This window comes from Ambystoma mexicanum, chromosome 2p (assembly GCF_040938575.1).
Source record: "Ambystoma mexicanum isolate Mex_15411 chromosome 2p, UKY_AmexF1_1, whole genome shotgun sequence".
Taxonomy (NCBI): domain Eukaryota; kingdom Metazoa; phylum Chordata; class Amphibia; order Caudata; family Ambystomatidae; genus Ambystoma; species Ambystoma mexicanum.
Window position 1 is genome coordinate 1,421,371,125 of NC_090923.1, and position 6,981 is coordinate 1,421,378,105.

A 6,981-nucleotide genomic window follows, 5' to 3' on the forward strand; every position below is an offset into this window, starting at 1 on the left:
GGAGGTAGGCATCACGACAGTACCTCCCCCCAAGGCCCCTCCCAAGGATGTACTGTCCGGAGGCTTTGGTTTGTGTGGAAACTTACTATGAAATGTTTGTATTAGACGAGGTGCATGTATATGATCGCTTGGTTCCCAAGATCTCTCCTGAGGTCCATATCCTTTCCAATCAATTAGGTAAAAAACCTTTGACTTGGACATCTTAGAATCTAATATGTCTTTAACTTCGTATTCCAGTTCCCCATCTACTGGGATTGGTTCTGGTGGCTTGAGTAGCCTGGTTCCGGATTGTACAGGTTTCAACAGTGATACGTGGAAAACCGGATGGATTCGCATGTTGGGGGGCAGATCGAGTTTGAAGGCTACCGGGTTGATTACAGCCTTGATTGGATAAGGCCCTATATATCTTGGGTTAAAAGTTTGTGGGCCTTTAAGTGGTAGATGTCTAGTCGCCAGCCACACTTGATCTTCAACTTGGTAAGGAGGTACTTCGCTCCGATGTAAGTCAGCATTTTCCTTATATTTGTCCTTGGCCTGCTGTAAATGAGTCTTGGCTTCTTTGAAGGCTCGGGTTATGGTGGCATGTAAGTTATCCACGGCGGGCATTTCAAGGCCTTGAGGGGGTTCAAGATCCGAAGTTCTGGGATGGTGGCCAAATAAGGTATAAAAAGGAGTCTGGCCAATTCCTGAATGCACAGAATTGCTGCACGCGTATTCAGCAATCCATAAAATGTCTTTCCAATTATGTTCTGATTGATGCAACATGCACCGTAAGTACTGTTCCGATGTCTGGTTTGCTCTCTCGGTTTGGCCGTCGGTCTGAGGATGGTGGCTGGTAGATAAACGCACATCAACTTGTGCCATTTGGCAACATCTCTTTCAGAACCGAGAAATAAACTGGCTTCCCCGATCGGAGATTAATATGGATGGAAAACCATGTAGACGAACGACGTTCTCAAGAAATTCCTTGGCTAGGGTGGAGGCTGAAGGCAGCCCTTTCAAGGGAATAAAATGGGCCATCTTGGAGAAGAGGTCTACAATAACCAGTATAGTATTAAATCCATGACAAGGAGGTAGGTCAGTTATAAAATCCAGCGATAAAGTGTGCCAAGGTGCCGGTGGGATGTCCAGAGGTCGTAATGGACCGGCTGGTTTTTGCTTTTGACTTTTATTTTGGGCGCACACTGCGCATGTCATCACGAAAGATTTTATATCCTTTCGCCAGGAGGGCCACCAAAAATGCCTTTTAATTTTTTCTTCAGTCTTATTGATGCCCGGGTGTCCTTCCATTAGTGTCTCATGATGATGGGCAATAACGAGATCTTGCAAATCCTTTTGAGGCAAGAACAGTCGCCCCTGGAAATATGGTAAATTGTTATTAATTGAAAATCTGGGATCTTTCAGGCTCCATTCTTGCAAGGCTGCAGCGTCGAAAAGCAATTTAACTCTAGTTTGAATATCCTCTAGAGTTTGTGAGGAGATCACCCCCAAAATTGTCTGTTCGGGAATAATCGGAACTGGATCTAGAGTTGGGGTAGAATCGCCCATTCCTATTGGAGATAGTGCGTCCGCCTTGCCATTCTTACAGCCGGGGCGATAGGTGATCACAAAGTCAAATTCTGAAAAGAACAGGGCCCAACGGAGTTGACGTGAGGATTGAGCTTTGACCGTTTTTAAGTATTGCAAATTCCTTTGGTCTGTAATTACGGTAACAGTATGTCTTGCGCCGAGAAGGTAATGACGCCAAACCTTGAAAGCTGACTTGATAGCTAATAGTTCTTTATCTGTGATTGCGTAGTTAACTTCTGGTGCTGAGAATTTTCTGGACCAAAAGGCCACAGGATGCAGTTGGTTCGAGACTGGGTCCCTCTGTGATAGAACCGCTCCCATGGCTAAACTAGATGCGTCAGTTTCCACAACGTAAGGGAGATCAGGACGGGGATGTTTTAACACAGGTGCGGAGGTGAATTTAGTTTTTAGTTCCTGAAATGCTTGTTCTGCTTCCGTAGTCCATTCGAAGCGTTTGTTTTTCCGTAAGAGGGCTGTGATGGGTTGAACCACTCGAGAAAACTCTGGGATAAACCTTCAATAGAAATTGGCAAAACCAAGCATGCTCTGAACCCCTTTCACAGAACTAGGGGATGGCCATTTGAGGATCGCGTCCACTTTCCGTGAGTCCATTCGAACTCCCTTTGGCGTTAGGACGAAACCAAGAAACTCAACCTCCGTGACGTGAAAAATGCACTTTTTGAGCTTTGCAAATAGTTTGTGCTGGCGTAGTTTCTCCAGGACGGCCTTAACATGTTTTCGGTGATCAGATTCCGAGGAAGAGTACACTAGGATGTCGTCAATATATATGATGACACAAACATCTATGAGTTCTCGAAAGATGTCATTCATAAAATACTGGAAGGCAGCAGGTGCGTTGCACAACCCGAAGGGCATCACTTGGTATTCAAAGAGTCCGTATTTGGTGCGGAAGGCCGTTTTCCATTCATCGCCCTCTCTGACGCGCACCAGATGGTAAGCCCCTCTTAAATCCAGCTTGGTAAAGATGCAGGCATCTTTCACCTGGTCGAGGAGTTCAGGGATCAGAGGCAGGGGGTAACGATTCTTAACCGTTATCTGATTTAAGGCGCGATAGTCAATACATGTTCTAAGGTCACTTTCCTTTTTCGGCACGAAGAACAAAGCTGAAGAAGCCGGTGACTTTGACGGGCGAATGAACCCATTGGCAAGGTACTGATCCAAATACTGGCGTAAATGAAGATTCTCTGGTTCGGTAAGGGCATAAATCCTACTACAAGGCGGTTGAGCATTGGGTACCAGATCAATTTGACAATCGTATGGCCGGTGAGGTGGTAAGGTGTTGGCCTATTCTTTTTGAAAAACGTCCTGAAAGTCCTGATACACAAGTGGTAGTTGTGCTGACACAGAGGTTACTGAGGCTAGACCCACTTGTGGATTTCCGGAATAACAAGTTTGTCTGCAGTTAGGAAAGGTGATACTCTTTGCTCGCCAGTCAATTCGAGGATTATGTGCTTCTAACCAAGGGATCCCCAAGATTACCTGAAATTGTGGAGCCTTGATTACGTCAAACACTATGGTTTCCCTATGACCATCTTGGCCAACCAGTGTCATTTCTGTGGTAGAATGTGTTACCGGCCCAGAGGCAATTTCGGTCCCATCAACCGTGGTAATGACATCTTTGGTGATTTTTGGTCGGAGAGGGAGACCAATCCTGGAAGCCAATTCAAGATCAACATAGTTCCCAATAGCCCCACTGTCGAGATAGGCCTTTATGCCATGTAATCGTTGAGGCTGCTTTGGATCCACGAGGGTCATTGGCATGATGAAATGCGAGGTCAAAGAGTTTGTCTTCACGCTCGGCAAGCGGACCTCTACGCTTGTCGGGCTTGATCGTTTCCCGAATCAGATTTTGGAAGGTTTTGGTCTGTGGCTCCAACCACCTTCTTCGGTGGTTTTACCGGGCAATTTCGTAGAAAGTGTCCAGACTCTCCGCAATAGAGACATAACTGGTTTTGCCGTCTTCTTTCTCGTTCTTTCTGCGTCCTTTTACTGCCCCAATTTGCATTGGCTCCGAAGTGTCGGTACTCTTGGGGTTTGCGTGGGTTTTTACCAAAGCCCGAGTTTCAAATCTAGTCCGATCAGTCTTTCTATTCTGGAGTCTATGATCAAGTTGGATCACTAAATCAATGTATTCCTCACAGAGTTGGGGTGCATTAACAATTTGAGCAAGAACGTCTTTTAGCTCTCCACGAAGTCCTCGATGAAACAAGGTGATTCCTTTATTCTCAGGCCACCCAGTTTCCACGATCAGTCTGTTAAATGTGGCGATATAAGATAGGAGGTCTTGGTTCCCTTGACGCAAAGACAGAAGTTCGTTATCCAAGGCCTCACCCTGGGAGTGCCGGGCAAATAATCTCTCCATACTAGCCTGGAAGCGTTGAAAATCACGAAGGATAGGATCGTCTTGATTTACCATCGGAATAGACCAATCGGCTGCACAGCCGCTGAGATTCGATAAAACAAAAGCCACCATAGTTTGGTCATTAGGGAAGGCCCCAGGTCTACATAAAAAGTGTAAACGACATTGGTACATGAAAACAGCGTATTTCTTGGGGTCCCCCGCAAAACGTTCAGGTGGGGCCAAAGGCATGTTTTCCGGCAGGTTAATTTGCACCGGGTTAGTGGAAGCCATAGGAGTGGACTCTCTCCCGGAAGCAGGTAATGGCGTTTGTCCAGCCTGATTCTGCAAAAGCTGTTTAGCCAGGTCATCGGTTTGTTCTTTGGACAAGATCAGTTCTCTTCGAAGAACGTTGGTTTCTTGGCGGGCGGCGTGAACTTCCGCCCGTAATTCCCCCAATAGTTGGGCCAGTTGGTCTGTTTCGGAAGTCTCCATGGCGCCGGGGTGGGTAATTGTGGGTAGGCTTCGAGTTCTGTAGCGCTCACCTGGTTCCCACGGAGGCGCAGGCGTGGTCTGGACGGCAGTGGCCTCTTCGAAGGAGATGTTCAGCACCCTGAAGATGGAGTGGGCTGGGTTCCCAAATCTGGCCTGTCTGGCTTGGATGAATACCCTTCTGTGAGCGAAAAGGAAGGGTTGATACTCTGCGGGTTTTGTGTAGATCTCCCGTTTCCCTTCTCACCCTCCTTGCAACCCTTCTGTAATTCCCTGTGGAGACTCACCTTAGGGATTGAAAAGGCGAGCTCTCTATCCTGCTTCTGATGCAGGGGCGCGTTGGGGTCCAGTTACGTCACTGGATAGTAAGTTCGAGTTTGCTTGTCTGTTCCGGTAAGTACCGTAAATGTTCATGGCAAGCTTGAGTCTAAACTGTTCCTCTTCTCTTTTGCAGGTAATGGAAGACTCCGGGGCTGAGGGCGGTTTCTGTCGAAAACCTGATTTCAGGTGAGTTTTCGTGTAGGCCCAGTACTGTCTTTTCCTGTCTCTTTTTCCTTAGGGGCCGGAGTTCGAGAATGCCGAAGAAATGGAGCCGGCACGAAGCAGAAGCTGAGTCCGACCTGTAAGCAGCTAAGTTTTAAATAGTTCATTTGCTACGGTTCTTGCATTCACTAATGTTATGTTTGCTTTTTCCCCATAGGGGCCGGGGTGCTGAAATGCCCAAGGAATGGCATCGACCCGAAGGTAAGAAGAATTAGCTTGGCAGGTAAGAGCTTCTTGGTTATTTTCCCTTCTCACCTTGCTTTCTTCTCTTCGTCTCCCCGTAGGTGCTGGAATGCTGCAGGGGATCCGGATGGGCGTCGCAGAGCCGAAGGCGCCACGTGCAGGTAAGAGAAGTGCGCCGAGATGTATGCGACGCGGTGAGTATTTAAAATGATGTCTTTTTGCAGGAACGTTGGCGCGCTGAATCCGGAATGCAGCTTTACCAGGTAAGGTTTGTTTTCACCTGTTTCTTCTTCCCTTTTCTATCCTTAGGTGTTTCCAGGATGCTGGCAGGCGTGGTCGAGGGCTGGAGCAGGAGCAGGCACGGTGAGCGTCCAGCTGCTATGAGCAGAACAAAGTGAAGCGTGGTTTGCTGTCTGGGCGTGGCTTAAATAGCCTTTCAAGTAGTCCCAGGTATGTATCCTTCCACTGAAGGTATGTATCCTGCCACCAGCCACACCCGTGTGGTTAAGTAGTTCCTTTTTCATCTGGAAGTTGTAGAATGATCTGCCAGGTAAGGAAATTGCAGCATGGTCTGCCAGGTAAGTTTGCACCAAACACTATTCCTTCCATATCTTGTATGAGCCTGGCGCCGATGGCGCCAGGACTGAGTCCAAAGAGCCCCTATCTGGGGTGGCTGGGACTTCCCTAGTATACATGTTGCCTGCCTCTGAGGGTGCCGGGCTCTGTCTGGCTCCTTGGAGGTAGGCATCATGACATCTTTCAAGTCTTTACGCCAATTCCTCAATTAATATGTGAAAGGCAAAGACAAAATGAAAATTAAACTACTGCAAAATATGGATACCTGTCCAGTGCGCAAGTACACAGGACTACAAGGACATTCATTGGCCTGCATTTCAGGACCTACTTGCAAAACCACCTTCCCTTATATCAAAATGATATCAACACATCATTCAACTATAAGAAATCTAGTCTATAAACTGTACGATGCTAAAAGTCCTGCTTTAGCACTAGCCAATTTAAATAACATTCTTCTACATGGTACAGCAAAAGATCTACTTGAAGAAATCGACTATATCCAGAAAAAATATTTTGCAAGTGAAAGCCACTTACAGAATGAAATAGCTTTAAAGCAAATTAGCAACATTTCTATGCATGGCAACCTTCTACTACACACATACAAAAAAGAAATACTGAAATTTAAAAGTACATCTGCTGAAGTACCAAACCATGTGTGTATATGTTGCCGTAGAACTTTCTATAAAAGTAACACAAAAACTGTAGACCTAACATATAAAATAGAAGACAATGAAGATTCTAAATGGTTTGAATTAGCTCTCTACCTTATAGCAGAAAACAAATACGAAATAACTGACCCCTTAATACTTTGCAGTTACTGCACTACAAAACTTGACAACAACCAAACTCCTTCACGTGCTATCACAAATAATTTGGAATTATTTCCACTACCAAAACACCTACAACAACTCAATTTATATGATAGCATCATAATTCAAACAGTGCACCCCTTTCAAGCAATAATACGCCTTCAACCAAAAACAGCAAAATTACCTCTTTCTGAATTAGTGAAAGGTATTCGTGGAAAAGTAGTGTGTTTACCATTAGATCTAAAAGAAAATGTGCACACTCTAGGAGTGCAACGTCCAATGGAGCAATCTTTAATTATCTTAGTAAATGGTGTACCTACAAAAGACAAAAGAAATTGGCAACAACTTGTAGATTTACATAAAGTTAGACAAGCTTTGCAATATCTAAAAGACAATAATCGATACTACAAAGAAATTAATATTGAAGAAAACTTGAAGGATACCACTGAA